This window comes from Oncorhynchus mykiss, chromosome 26 (assembly GCF_057628025.1).
Source record: "Oncorhynchus mykiss isolate SJ-2025 chromosome 26, ASM5762802v1, whole genome shotgun sequence".
Lineage (NCBI taxonomy): Eukaryota > Metazoa > Chordata > Actinopteri > Salmoniformes > Salmonidae > Oncorhynchus > Oncorhynchus mykiss.
In genome coordinates, this window is record NC_143047.1 from 45,255,732 (window position 1) to 45,272,261 (window position 16,530).

The 16,530-nt window shown below is 42.3% G+C and overlaps 1 long non-coding RNA gene across 1 annotated transcript; it reads left to right on the forward strand.

Moving 5' to 3' along the window:
- Window positions 1–1,260, forward strand: LOC118944470 (uncharacterized). The gene is made up of 2 exons (XR_016492380.1): window positions 1–599; window positions 843–1,260. It is a non-coding gene; the product is annotated as an uncharacterized LOC118944470 (long non-coding RNA).
- Window positions 1,261–16,530: the final 15,270 nt, after the last annotated feature.

Here is a 16,530-nt window from a genome sequence, read left to right on the forward strand (position 1 = left end):
ATAGAACCAGAGCATCAGCTAGACTTCTGACACAGAACCAGACCAGAGCATCAGAGACCAGAACATCAGAGACCAGAACATCAGAGACCAGAACATCAGAGATCACAACATCAGAGACCAGAACATCAGAGACCAGAACATCAGAGACCAGAACATCAGAGACCAGAACATCAGAGACCAGAACATCAGAGACCAGAACATCAGAGACCACAACATCAGAGACCACAACATCAGAGAACATCTCAGACAATACAATCTTCAGCATCTCAACCATCTCTGAACCATGAAGACCCTGACTGCTCTACTCCTCCTGGGACTGCTCTGCTCCCTGCATACGACGTGTGTGTGTGTGTGTGTGTGTGTGTGTGTGTGTGTGTGTGTGTGTGTGTGTGTGTGTGTGTGTGTGTGTATGTGTAGCAATGCTGTGTAATACGCTGTTGGAGACCTGGAGATCTTTATGTTAACTGTGGTTTGTTTACAGGTGTCATCGCGTTGGAAATAGCACCTGACTGCTGTATGAAATTCAGCGCGAGGATCCCTCTTCAACAAGTAGTTTCTCTCAGAACAACCTCCAGTAGCTGCCCTCGCAAAGCACTGATGTAAGTAAGCATAGTCTACTGTAAACTGTAAACATCTGGGCTAGCCTGGTCCCAGATCTGTTTGTGACTTCACGTCAACTCCTTGTCATGCCAAACACGACCAGGAGTGACAAGGAGTTGGTATGATAGCACAAACACACCTGGAACCAGGCTACATCCAGGCTACACTGTACAAGACAAGACGGAGCATTCATATTACAGACTGGATGTTCTGAGAGACAATGTGTTGTGTATCTGTTGCAGTTTTACCACAAAGAAAGGGAAGACATTTTGTGTTGACCCTTCTGAAGCCTGGGTCCAGAGTCATGTGACCAAGATTGAGAGCAGACGACAATGATGTCATCAACCACCATCACCCCCTAACACCCCAACCCCTTGTTGGTGCACTATAAAGAGAATAGGTTGCCATTAGTGACGCAAACCTTGTCATGCATGTCTATACCCTATCTGAGATTGGTATAGAGGAGGTTCAGTAAATATGTTCAGTGTAATGTACTAGGTTAATACCCTATCTGAGATTGGTATAGAGGAGGTTCAGTAAATATGTTCAGTGTAATGTACTGCATTTTTGTTTTTCTAAAACTGTAAACATATTTGACATGTAACTATTCAGTAACCTATTTAATATATTATTTTTTATAAATCTGTAGAAGATTTCAAACATCCTGCGAAAGAGTGGTTCATATTATTCAATTAATGTATTAATGGGTTGTAACTAGGTCTATTCTACTGATATAGATATTAATGGGTTGTAAACTAGGTCTATTCTACTGATATAGATATTAATGGGTCGTAACTAGGTCTATTCTACTGATGTAGATATTAATGGGTTGTAACTAGGTCTATTCTACTGATATAGATATTAATGGGTTGTAACTAGGTCTATTCTGCTGATATAGATATTAATGGGTTGTAACTAGGTCTATTCTACTGATATAGATATTAATGGGTCGTAACTAAGTCTATTCTACTGATGTAGATATTAATGGGTTGTAACTAGGTCTATTCTTCTGATATAGATATTAATGGGTTGTAACTAGGTCTATTCTACTGATATAGATATTAATGGGTTGTAACTAGGTCTATTCTACTTATATAGATATTAATGGGTTGTAACTAGGTCTATTCTACTGATGTAGATATTGATGGGTTGTAACTAGGTCTATTCTACTGATATAGATATTAATGGATTGTAACTAGGTCTATTCTACTGATATAGATATTAATGGGTTGTAACTAGGTCTATTCTACTGATATAGATATTAATGGGTTGTAACTAGGTCTATTCTACTGATATAGATATTAATGGGTTGTAACTAGGTCTATTCTACTTATATAGATATTAATGGGTTGTAACTAGGTCTATTCTACTTATATAGATATTAATGGGTTGTAACTAGGTCTATTCTACTGATGTAGATATTGATGGGTTGTAACTAGGTCTATTCTACTGATGTAGATATTGATGGGTTGTAACTAGGTCTATTCTACTGATATAGATATTAATGGAATGTAACTAGGTCTATTCTACTGATATAGATATTAATGGGTTGTAACTAGGTCTATTCTACTGATATAGATATTAATGGGTTGTAACTAGGTCTATTCTACTGATATAGATATTAATGGGTTGTAACTAGGTCTATTCTACTGATATAGATATTAATGGGTTGTAACTAGGTCTATTCTACTGATGTAGATATTGATGGGTTGTAACTAGGTCTATTCTACTGATATAGATATTAATGGATTGTAACTAGGTCTATTCTACTGATATAGATATTAATGGGTTGTAACTAGGTCTATTCAACTGATATAGATATTAATGGGTTGTAACTAGGTCTATTCTACTGATATAGATATTAATGGGTTGTAACTAGGTCTATTCTACTGATATAGATATTAATGGGTTGTAACTAGGTCTATTCTACTGATGTAGATATTGATGGGTTGTAACTAGGTCTATTCTACTGATGTAGATATTGATGGGTTGTAACTAGGTCTATTCTACTGATATAGATATTAATGGATTGTAACTAGGTCTATTCTACTGATATAGATATTAATGGGTTGTAACTAGGTCTATTCTACTGATATAGATATTAATGGGTTGTAACTAGGTCTATTCTACTGATATAGATATTAATGGGTTGTAACTAGGTCTATTCTACTGATATAGATATTAATGGGTTGTAACTAGGTCTATTCTACTGATATAGATATTAATGGGTTGTAACTAGGTCTATTCTACTGATATAGATATTAATGGGTTGTAACTAGGTCTATTCTACTGATATAGATATTAATGGGTTGTAACTAGGTCTATTCTACTGATATAGATATTAATGGGTTGTAACTAGGTCTATTCTACTGATATAGATATTAATGGGTTGTAACTATGTCTATTCTACTGATATAGATATTAATGGGTTGTAACTAGGTCTATTCTACTGATATAGATATTAATGGGTTGTAACTAGGTCTATTCTACTGATATAGATATTAATGGGTTGTAACTAGGTCTATTCTACTGATATAGATATTAATGGGTTGTAACTAGGTCTATTCAACTGATGTAGATATTGTATTTTTCTACTATACTGTCAACTGTTGGTCATCTGTTGTTTTTTTAATAAATGAAGACTTCTGAAGAATTCTATGATATTCATTCTAGTGTTAGATATAAGTGCCTTTAAACGGGGTACGGTAGTAGGTGTCAAGGGCACCGGTCTGACTTTGTCAAGGACTGCCACGCTGTTGGATTTTCCTTGCTCAAAGGTTTCCTGTGTGTATCATGAATGGTCCAACGAACATCCAGCCAACTTCACACAACAGTGGGAAAAATTGGAGTCAACATGTGGAATGCTTTCAACACAATGTTTTCCTCAAACCGCTCCACAATAATCTCCAACACTGCTGGGATTTTCATGCTCAACAGTTTCCTGTGTGTATCAACAATGGTCCACCATCCACATCACACAACTGTGGGAAACATAGGAGTCAACATGGACCAGTATCCCTGTGGGAAGCATAGGACCAGTATCCCTGTGGGAAACATAGGAGTCAACATGGGCCAGTATCCCTGTGGGAAGCATAAGAGTCAACATGGACCAGTATCCCTGTGGGAAGCATAAGAGTCAACATGGGCCAGTATCACTGTGGGAAACATAGGACCAGTATCCCTGTGGGAAACATAGGAGTCAACATGGGCCAGTATCCCTGTGGGAAGCATAAGAGTCAACATGGACCAGTATCCCTGTGGGAAGCATAAGAGTCAACATGGGCCAGTATCCCTGTGGGAAGCATAGGACCAGTATCCCTGTAGGAAATATAGGAGTCAACATGGGCCAGTATCCCTGTGGGAAGCATAAGAGTCAACATGGACCAGTATCCCTGTGGGAAACATAGGAGTCAACATGGACCAGTATCCCTGTGGGAAGCATAGGACCAGTATCCCTGTGGGAAGCATAGGAGTCAACATGGGCCAGTATCCCTGTGGGAAACATAAGAGTCAACATGGGCCAGTATCCCTGTGGGAAACATAAGAGTCAACATGGGCCAGTATCCCTGTGGGAAACATAGGAGTCAACATGGACCAGTATCCCTGTGGGAAGCATAAGAGTCAACATGGACCAGTATCCCTGTGGGAAGCATAAGAGTCAACATGGGCCAGTATCCCTGTGGGAAGCATAGGACCAGTATCCCTGTGGGAAACATATTAGTCAACATGGGCCAGTATCCCTGTGGGAAGCATAAGAGTCAACATGGACCAGTATCCCTGTGGGAAGCATAAGAGTCAACATGGGCCAGTATCCCTGTGGGAAACATAGGAGTCAACATGGACCAGTATCCCTGTGGGAAACATAAGAGTCAACATGGGCCAGTATCCCTGTGGGAAACATAGGACTCAAAATGGACCAGTATCCCTGTGGGAAGCATAGGACCAGTATCCCTGTGGGAAGCATAGGAGTCAACATGGGCCAGTATCCCTGTGGGAAACATAGGAGTCAACATGGACCAGTATCCCTGTGGGAAGCATAGGACCAGTATCCCTGTGGGAAGCATAGGAGTCAACATGGGCCAGTATCCCTGTGGGAAACATAAGAGTCAACATGGACCAGTATCCCTGTGGGAAACATAAGAGTCAACATGGGCCAGTATCCCTGTGGGAAACATAGGAGTCAACATGGACCAGTATCCCTGTGGGAAGCATAGGAGTCAACATGGGCCAGTATCCCTGTGGGAAGCATAAGAGTCTACATGGACCAGTGTCCCTGTGGGAAACATAGGAGTCAACATGGGCCAGTATCCCTGTGGGAAGCATAGGAGTCAACATGGACCAGTATCCCAGTGGGATGCATAAGAGTCAACATGGGCCAGTATCCCTGTGGGAAACATAAGAGTCAACATGGGCCAGTATCCCTGTGGGAAGCATAAGAGTCAACATGGACCAGTATCCCAGTGGGATGCATAAGAGTCAACATGGGCCAGTATCCCTGTGGAAAACATAAGAGTCAACATGGGCCAGTATCCCTGTGGGAAACATAGGAGTCAACATGGACCAGTATCCCTGTGGGAAGCATAAGAGTCAACATGGGCCAGTATCCCTGAGGGAAGCATAAGAGTCAACATGGGCCAGTATCCCTGTGGGAAACATAGGAGTCAAAATGGACCAGTATCCCTGTGGGAAACATAGGAGTCAACATGGGCCAGTATCCCTGTGGGAAACATAAGAGTCAACATGGGCCAGTATCCCTGTGGGAAACATAGGAGTCAACATGGACCAGTATCCCTGTGGGAAACATAGGAGTCAACATGGGCCAGTATCCCTGTGGGAAACATAGGAGTCAACATGGGCCAGTATCCCTGTGGGAAACATAGGAGTCAACATGGGCCAGTATCCCTGTGGGAAACATAGGAGTCAACATGGGCCAGTATCCCTGTGGGATGCATAGGAGTCAACATGGACCAGTATCCCAGTGGGATGCATAAGAGTCAACATGGGCCAGTATCCCTGTGGGAAACACAGGAGTCAACATGGACCAGTATCCCTGTGGGAAACATAGGAGTCAACATGGGCCAGTATCCCTGTGGGAAACATAGGAGTCAACATGGGCCAGTATCCCTGTGGGATGCATAAGAGTCAACATGGGCCAGTATCCCTGTGGGATGCATAAGAGTCAACATGGGCCAGTATCCCTGTGGGAAGCATAAGAGTCAACATGGGCCAGTATCCCTGTGGGAAACATAGGAGTCAACATGGGCCAGTATCCCTGTGGGAAACATTGGAGTCAACATGGGCCAGTATCCCTGTGGGAAGCATAAGAGTCAACATGGGCCAGTATCCCTGTGGGAAACATAGGAGTCAACATGGGCCAGTATCCCTGTGGGAAACATAGGAGTCAACATGGGCCAGTATCCCTGTGGGAAACATTGGAGTCAACATGGGCCAGTATCCCTGTGGGAAGCATAAGAGTCAACATGGGCCAGTATCCCTGTGGGAAGCATAAGAGTCAACATGGGCCAGTATCCCTGTGGGAAGCATAAGAGTCAACATGGGCCAGTATCCCTGTGGGAAGCATAAGAGTCAACATGGACCAGTATCCCTGTGGGAAGCATAAGAGTCAACATGGGCCAGTATCCCTGTGGGAAACATAGGAGTCAACATGGGCCAGTATCCCTGTGGGAAACATTGGAGTCAACATGGGCCAGTATCCCTGTGGGATGCATAAGAGTCAACATGGGCCAGTATCCCTGTGGGAAGCATAAGAGTCAACATGGGCCAGTATCCCTGTGGGAAGCATAAGAGTCAATATGGGCCAGTATCCCTGTGGGAAACATAAGAGTCAACATGGGCCAGTATCCCTGTGGGAAGCATAAGAGTCAACATGGGCCAGTATCCCTGTGGGATGCTATGGACACCTAGTGTTCATGTCGAGGCTGTTCTGAAGGAAGAACAGTATTAGAGAGGTGTTCTTAATGTTTTGTACACTCAGTGTGTCTCCTTTTTGTGGAGATCATTATTTTAAACTTTACATTGTTCAACTTTGCCAAAAAGAACATCAAGGAGCACTCAGTTATATTCCAGAACCCAGGTAAAGAACACTAAGGAGCACTCAGTTCTATTCCAGAACCCAGGTAAAGAACACTAAGGAGCACTCAGTTCTATTCCAGAACACAGGTAAAGAACACTAATGAGCACTCAGTTCTATTCCAGAACACAGGTAAAGAACACTAAGGAGCACTCAGTTATATTCCAGAAGCCAGGTAAAGAACACTAAGGAGCACTCAGTTCTATTCCAGAACACAGGTAAAGAACACCAAGGAGCACTCAGTTCTACTCCAGAAGCCAGGTAAAGAACACTAAGGAGCACTCAGTTCTATTCCAGAACCCAGGTAAAGAACACTAAGGAGGACTCAGTTCTATTCCAGAACCCAGGTAAAGAACACTAAGGAGCACTCAGTTCTATTCCAGAACACAGGTAAAGAACACTAAGGAGCACTCAGTTCTACTCCAGAACACAGGTAAAGAACACTAAGGAGCACTCAGTTATATTCCAGAAGTCAGTTAAAGAACACCAAGGAGCACTCAGTTATATTCCAGAACACACGTAAAGAACACCAAGGAGCACTCAGTTCTACTCCAGAACACAGGTAAAGAACACTAAGGAGCACTCAGTTATATTCCAGAACCCAGGTAAAGAACACCAAGGAGCACTCAGTTATATTCCAGAACCCAGGTAAAGAACACTAAGGAGCACTCAGTTATATTCCAGAAGCCAGGTAAAGAACACTAAGGAGCACTCAGTTATATTCCAGAACACAGGTAAAGAACACTAAGGAGCACTCAGTTATATTCCAGAACCCAGGTAAAGAACAATAAGGAGCACTCAGTTCTATTCCAGAACACAGGTAAAGAACACTAAGGAGGACTCAGTTCTATTCCAGAACCCAGGTAAAGAACACTAAGGAGCACTCAGTTCTATTCCAGAACACAGGTAAAGAACACCAAGGAGCACTCAGTTCTATTCCAGAACACAGGTAAAGAACACCAAGGAGCACTCAGTTCTATTCCAGAACACAGGTAAAGAACACTAAGGAGCACTCAGTTATATTCCAGAACCCAGGTAAAGAACACTAAGGAGCACTCAGTTATATTCCAGAACCCAGGTAAAGAACACCAAGGAGCACTCAGTTCTATTCCAGAACCCAGGTAAAGAACACCAAGGAGCACTCAGTTCTACTCCAGAACACAGGTAAAGAACACCAAGGAGCACTCGGTTCTATTCCAGAACACAGGTAAAGAACACCAAGGAGCACTCAGTTCTACTCCAGAACACAGGTAAAGAACACCAAGGAGCACTCAGTTCTATTCCAGAAGCCAGGTAAAGAACACCAAGGAGCACTCAGTTCTACTCCAGAACACAGGTAAAGAACACCAAGGAGCACTCGGTTCTATTCCAGAACACAGGTAAAGAACACCAAGGAGCACTCAGTTCTACTCCAGAACACAGGTAAAGAACACCAAGGAGCACTCAGTTCTACTCCAGAACACAGGTAAAGAACACCAATGAGCACTCGGTTCTACTCCAGAACACAGGTAAAGAACACCAAGGAGCACTCAGTTCTATTCCAGAACACAGGTAAAGAACACCAAGGAGCACTCGGTTCTACTCCAGAACACAGGTAAAGAACACCAAGGAGCACTCAGTTCTATTCCAGAACACAGTTAAAGAACACCAAGGAGCACTCAGTTCTATTCCAGAACACAGGTAAAGAACACCAAGGAGCACTCAGTTCTACTCCAGAAGTCAGTTAAAGAACACTAAGGAGCACTCAGTTCTACTCCAGAACACAGTTAAAGAACACCAAGGAGCACTCAGTTCTACTCCAGATCCCAGGTAAAGAACACTAAGAATCTAAAGAAGCTGAAACTACCAAGTGCCAATGGATGTTCAGACCAGTCAGACCAGATAGAAATGTATCTTCCAGGCTGTATCACAACCGGCCGTGACTGGGAGTCCCATAGGGGGGCACACAACTGGCCCAACGTCTGGGCAGAGGAACACACCCTTATGTAAAGGGACAGGCCTCCTGAGATCATATGCTACCATGGCAACCTTAATATATACCGTCAGGCAGCCAAAGCTGACCAATCACGGCAGATTCCTCCTTTCCTATGTTTGACAAGGCATATGCGTGATCAGCTTTAGAGGAGAAAGGTGGTGTTGTTGACGTGCCTTGGATGGGTTTAGATTAGAACTCACCTGGGCTGCGTTCAGTAGGACACTACGTTGTGGAATTGTGTCAGCTCTATTCATAGCATTTCTCTCTGCAGTGTTCAGTGTATTACAACCTGCTGAACGCAGCCCTGCTGAAGTTGGACTTTTGTAGACTGCATTTTAATCATCACTCTCTTATCATTTGTATTGCATGAATGTTGAACAATTTATGTTCTGGAAATAATCTGGGATTCACAGATTATTTATTAAAACGACACTTTGAAACTGAGGTCTATAACTTTCTGTAATTTACATTTTGGAATGTATTAGACACTGATCTGAGAAGTGTTCATATTTTAATATTTTGGTATTTAGATTTCTACAGATCAACCAATCAGAAATCAATACATCAACAACAAACATGAACATAAACATTTAAATAAAAATGTTTTATTCTCTTTAATATAGTATTTGTTCTATCCATAGCAGAAAAGAGTTTCCATGCCACTCAGTGCTGTAATAGCTCTGACCCCAGGCCAGTGCAGCTCCATACTGACCAACACACATCTCACAGCACAACACCAGTGCCAAACTGACCTGGAGTCAGTCTCTGTATCACATCTGACATCAGCTTATTTGAAAACAGGGGAGTTGAGCTGGGTGGGGTGGGGAGCGGGCAGGGATTTCGGGGGGCAGTTCTAGGAGGCAATATCACATCTCATAGCTTGGATCCGATACGTTGTGTGTGACTGGGGCCAAGCAACGCTAGAACCCACGTTGTGAAAGATTTAGGTTTAATCCAAGAGTGTTGTGTGTGTTGCAAGTTGACTTCTTGCTCCAGTATGGCTGTAGACTTGGAGGCAGATCGTTTCTGCCACGAAAGGGTCACAAGTTGAGGTAACAAAGGTTTTCCTGGACGGCAAGAAGGAATAGAGACACGATCAAAAGAATGGAAGTCTGGGCTTGTTACAATCTGGGTGTTTCTGTGCGAGTGCAGGTATGTGTGTGTGGACAGGTGTGAGAATGTGTACATGTCAGGGTTCTCCCCAGGATTATTTATCAAGGTGGTGCAGCTGAGCAGGTGTTTTCAACACCTGTAACTGACATTTCCTGCAATCTACTCAGAAATATTGAAGTATTGTATTTTACATAATGCCGCTGCCAGTCCACCAGGTGGCGCCGCTCAAACATTCTTTGGGGAGAACTCTTGTGTGTCTGTATGTTACCTCCTCTCTGTCCATCATGTTGCATTGGATCCACTTATTGCCTTGGTGTCTGTGTTGGAGATGGTCTGTTCATTCAGCACTGGATCTGAGGGACACAGAACATGGTAGTCTGGAGACCATCTCTTTCCAATTCACTCTTCATCAGTACAGATCAAAGTTTAAAGGGATGGTGAGAGATTCACTCTTCATCAGTACAGATCAAAGTTTAAAGGGATTGTGAGAGATTCACTCTTCATCAGTACAGATCAAAGTTTAAAGGGATGGTGAGAGATTCACTCTTCATCAGTACATATCAAAGTTTAAAGGGATGGTGAGAGATTCACTCTTCTAAAATTTAAAAAGGAACTTGTTTCAAGATTTTCCCAAAAAATAAAAACAGGAAAGTGGTGCGTTCATATATATTCACCCCCGTTGCTATTTATCACCTAAATAAGATCTGATTTTTTTATTTATTTTATTTCGCCTTTATTTAACCAGGTAGGCTAGTTGAGAACAAGTTCTCATTGTCACGCCCTGGTCGAAGTATTTTGTGTTTATCTTTATTTATTTGGTCAGGCCAGGGTGTGGCATGGGTTTTGTATGTGGCGTGTATGTATGGGGATTGTAGCTAGTGGGGTGTTCTAGTTAAGTCTATGGCTGTCTGAAGTGGTTCTCAATCAGAGGCAGGTGTTTATCGTTGTCTCTGATTGGGAACCATATTTAGGCAGCCATATTCTTTGAGTTTGTCGTGGGTGATTGTCCTTAGTGTCTTGATGTCCTTGTTCCTGTCTTTCTTAGTTTACACAAGTATAGGCTGTTTCGGTTTTCGTTTCGTTAATTACGTTCTTTTGTTTTGTAGTGTTTGTATTGATTCGTGTTTTACGTTTGTTCATTAAAACATGGATCGCAGTCTACACGCTGCATTTTGGTCCGATCCTTGTTCCACCTCTTCGTCAGAGGAGGAGATAGAAGAAAACCGTTCTCATTTACAACTGCGACCTGTTACACATGGAGTAAAACAAACATACAGTCAATAATACAGTAGAAACAAGTCTATATACGATGTGAGCAAGTGAGGTGAGATAAGGGAGGTAAAGGCAAAAAAAGGCCATGGTGGCAAAGTAAATACAATATAGCAAGTAAAACACTGGAATGGTAGATTTGCAATTGAAGAATGTGCAAAGTAGAAATAAAAATAATTGGGTGCAAAGGAGCTAAATAAATAAATTAAATACAGTAGGGAAAGAGGTAGTTGTTTGGGCTAAATTATAGGTGGGCTATGTACAGGTGCAGTAATCTGTGAGCTGCTCTGACAGTTGGTGCTTAAAGCTAGTGAGGGAGATAAGTGTTTCCAGTTTCAGAGATTTTTGTAGTTCGTTCCAGTCATTGGCAGCAGAGAACTGGAAGGAGAGGCGGCCAAAGAAAGAATTGGTTTTGGGGGTGACTAGAGAGATATACCTGCTGGAGCGTGTGCTACAGGTGGGAGATGCTATGGTGACCAGCGAGCTGAGATAAGGGGTCACCTAGCAGGGTCTTGTAGATGACATGGAGCCAGTGGGTTTGGCGACGAGTATGAAGCGAGGGCCAGCCAACGAGAGCGTACAGGTCGCAATGGTGGGTAGTATATGGGGCTTTGGTGACAAAACGGATTGCACTGTGATAGACTGCATCCAATTTGTTGAGTAGGGTATTGGAGGCTATTTTGTAAATGACATCGCCAAAGTCGAGGATTGGTAGGATGGTCAGTTTTACAAGGGTAATGTTTGGCAGCATGAGTGAAGGATGCTTTGTTGTGAAATAGGAAGCCAATTCTAGATTTAACCTTGGATTGGAGATGTTTGATATGGGTCTGGAAGGAGAGTTTACAGTCTAACCAGACACCTAAGTATTTGTAGTTGTCCACGTATTCTAAGTCAGAGCCGTCCAGAGTAGTGATGTTGGACAGGCGGGTAGGTGCAGGTAGAGATTGGTTGAAGAGCATGCATTTAGTTTTACTTGTATTTAAGAGCAATTGGAGGCCACGGAAGGAGAGTTGTATGGCATTGAAGCTTGCCTGGAGGGTTGTTAACACAGTGTCCAAAGAAGGGCCGGAAGAATACAGAATGGTGTCGTCTGCGTAGAGGTGGATCAGAGACTCACCAGCAGCAAGAGCGACCTCATTGATGTATACAGAGAAGAGAGTCGGTCCAAGAATTGAACCCTGTGGCACCCCCATAGAGACTGCCAGAGGTCCGGACAGCAGACCCTCCGATTTGACACACTGAACTCTATCAGAGAAGTAGTTGGTGAACCAGGCGAGGCAATCATTTGAGAAAACAAGGCTGTCGAGTCTGCCGATGAGGATGTGGTGATTGACAGAGTCGAAAGCCTTGGCCAGATCAATGAATACGGCTGCACAGTAATGTTTCTTATCGATGGCGGTTAAGATATCGTTTAGGACCTTGAGCGTGGCTGAGGTGCACCCATGACCAGCTCTGAAACCAGATTGCATAGCAGAGAAAGTATGGTGAGATTCGAAATGGTCGGTAATCTGTTTGTTGACTTGGCTTTCGAAGACCATAGAAAGGCATGATAGGATAGATATAGGTCTGTAGCAGTTTGGGTCAAGAGTGTCCCCCCCCCTTTGAAGAGGGGGATGACCGCAGCTGCTTTCCAATCTTTGGGAATCTCAGACGACACGAAAGAGAGGTTGAACAGGCTAGTAATAGGGGTGGCAACAATTTCGGCAGATAATTTTAGAAAGAAAGGGTCCAGATTGTCTAGCCCGGCTGATTTGTAGGGGTCCAGATTTTGCAGCTCTTTCAGAACATCAACTGAACGGATTTGGGAGAAGGAGAAATGGGGAAGGCTTGGGCGAGTTGTTGTGGGGGGTGCAGTGCTGATGCAACCAATTACCTTCAGAAGTCACATAATTAGTCAAATAAAGTCCAACAAAGCCCTTTGAAATGAAATTAATTCAGAAAGAGAGAGAGACAGAGAGACAGAGAGAGAGAGAGAGAGAGAGAGAGAGAGAGACAGATAAATGTTATCATTATCATGCCTTAAAGTTATTCAGAAAACATGTTACATTGTATCAGAAAGTCAACCAAGTTGTTACTATCGCAAATATATTTTTTACAAGAGAAATAGTTATGTTTCTCACAGGTCAGATGCCTCAGATCATTTAAAGACTTCATACTGGCAGCGTACAAGATAAAACTATTATGCCATCACACAACAGAACACTACAACTGGAACAACACTCTCAGAAACGGTTGCACACAAAGAAATGGTCAAACCACATTATAAAACACTCTGTTTCTTAATGAACATGTTTGTTATTTACGTGCCAGTTCAGTTACTGTCAGTTTCCCTGTTTCCACCAGTAACTCTGTGCAGAACTGTGAACTCTGGCTTCAAGTTATTACAAACATTTTGAGAATGACAATGAGAGAAGAGTGCTGCAGTGTTTGTACTTAGAAAACCTGCAGTCATTTGCATCATACGAAGTTCTGGTGACAGAACGGGGAAGTGAGAGTTAATTAAAAAGAGACGTCTCTCTTTACTTGAATCTTTCTGATCTGAACTGAAACAGGATACTTGGTTCAGTGCGTGTGTCAGCTAAATATGTATCTTCTACTGAACACTAATAAAATATATAGATGGAGAGACATGGGTCAGTCAGTACAATTATATAGATAGAGAGACATGGGTCAGTCAGTACAATTATATAGACAGATGGGTCAATCAGTATGATTGTATAACAGATGGGTCAGTCAGTACAATTATATAAACAGATGGGTCAATCAGTATGATTGTATAACAGATGGGTCAGTCAGTACAATTATATAGACAGATGGGTCAATCAGTACAATTATATAGACAGATGGGTCAATCAGTATGATTGTATAACAGATGGGTCAGTCAGTACAATTATATAAACAGATGGGTCAGTCAGTATGATTGTAGTCAGATGGGTCAGTCAGTATGATTGTATAACAGATGGGTCAGTCAGTATGATTGTAGAGCCAGATGGGTCAGTCAGTATGATTGTAGAGCCAGATGGGTCAGTCAGTATGATTGTAGAGCCAGATGGGTCAGTCAGTATGATTGTATAACAGATGGGTCAGTCAGTATGATTGTAGAGCCAGATGGATCAGTCAGTATGATTGTAGAGCCAGATGGGTCAGTCAGTATGATTGTAGAGCCAGATGGGTCAGTCAGTATGATTGTATAACAGATGGGTCAGTCAGTATGATTGTATAACAGATGGGTCAGTCAGTATGATTGTATAGACAGATGGGTCAGTCAGTATGATTGTAGAGCCAGATGGATCAGTCAGTATGATTGTAGAGCCAGATGGGTCAGTCAGTATGATTGTAGAGCCAGATGGGTCAGTCAGTATGATTGTATAACAGATGGGTCAGTCAGTATGATTGTATAACAGATGGGTCAGTCAGTATGATTGTATAGACAGATGGGTCAGTCAGTATGATTGTAGAGCCAGATGGGTCAGTCAGTATGCTTGTAGAGCCAGATGGGTCAGTCAGTATGATTGTATAACAGATGGGTCAGTCAGTATGATTGCATATCAGGCCTACAGGAAGTCTTCTGTCATTTTGAATACAAAACATAATGGAATCATTTTTCTAGAATTTCTTGAAATTATATTTTACAGTAAAAGGCTGTTTCTGCTGAGTGTGAAGTGAGTGTGAGTGTGGGTAGAGATAGAGTAGAGAGATAGAGTATACAGTAGTTTAGGGAAGTTGGTGTGAGTGTGGGGAGAGATACAGAGTCTACAGGAGTCTAGTGAAGTTGGTGTGAGTCTAGGGAGAGATACAGTCTACTGTAGTCTAGTGAAGTTGGTGTGAGTGTGGGGAGAGATACAGAGTCTACAGGAGTCTAGTGAAGTTGGTGTGAGTGTAGGGAGAGATACAGTCGACTGTATTCTAGTGAAGTTGGTGTGAGTGTGGGGAGAGATACAGAGTCTACAGGAGTCTAGTGAAGTTGGTGTGAGTGTGGGGAGAGATACAGTAGTCTAGTGAAGTTGGTGTGAGTGTGGGGAGAGTACAGTAGTCTAGTGAAGTTGGTGTGAGTGTGGAGAGAGATACAGAGTCTACTGTAGTCTAGTGAAGTTGGTGTGAGTGTGGGGAGAGTACAGTAGTCTAGTGAAGTTGGTGTGAGTGTGGGGAGAGTACAGTAGTCTAGTGAAGTTGGTGTGAGTGTGGGGAGAGATACAGAGTCTACTGTAGTCTAGTGAAGTTGGTGTGAGTGTGGAGAGAGTTACAGAGTCTACAGGAGTCTAGTGAAGTTGGTGTTAGTGTAGGAAGAGATACAGAGTCTACTGTAGTCTAGTGAAGTTGGTGTGAGTGTAGGGAGAGATACAGAGTCTACTGTAGTCTAGTGAAGTTGGTGTGAGTGTAGGGAGAGTACAGTAGTCTAGTGAAGTTGGTTTGAGTGTGGGGAGAGTACAGTAGTCTAGTGAAGTTGGTGTGAGTGTGGGGAGAGATACAGAGTCTACTGTAGTCTAGTGAAGTTGGTGTGAGTGTGGGGAGAGATACAGAGTCTACAGTAGTCTAGTGAAGTTGGTGTGAGTGTGGGGAGAGATACAGGAGTCTTGTCCGGTCCATAACTGCCCATAGTATATCAAAACATTTCCTGTCCTTGTTTTTGTGAAAAGCTAGGGATGGGTTTGGATAAATGTAACCACTCTCAAATTCATAGACAGAGCTACGGATGGAAGGACTGACCATCCACGATGTCAACATTATAGTTTTAACCACCTTCTCAGGATATACAGTGGGTGTTTACATTTCCTATGTTTTAAATTATAGTAAAATAAGCTTATATTCTGGGTTCTGATGGGGTATGACAGTTCAACTAAACTCAAGAAGCATTTAGAAGTTACATTCTTCAAGAATCAATGTGTGTATATCATTAATTAATTAGTCCAATAATGGATATAGCAACTGTAGAATGTTTTTGTTATAAACTCGACCAGGGATCAAACCACCAACCTTCCAAACTGAGGGAAGACACAAACCACACCACACTAAATCTGAGATTAATTTATAAAATATTATATGATTTAATTTCACTATGATGTAAAGGTTAACAGTATACTACAGGTTTTTAATCAAAATACACACATCCTAAAATCTGCAATTAAATGTTGAAAGACACATAGTTGATTTCAAGAATTACTTACAAACTAGTTGGTGATGTAGAGAATTTAATTTAATCTGAACAGTTGTACTTGATGTAATGTATCATATAGTATATAGTCCACTTTAATATCCTTCCATTGATATGCAAATCTCCAGTAAATGTATTCTGAGTATTTCAGAAAATAGCAGCGCTGCTGAACATCCTGGAGGAAACAGAGTTACAGAGAATTGAGGAAGAGGAACCTGAAGGGCAGAATGTTCGTTCTTAGAAAGATATTCAGAGTGAATGAGGGTATAAAGGGGAGATTCCCCCGTCAATTGTTAATGGGTCTGATGGACCAGCTCTCTGTATAAAAGA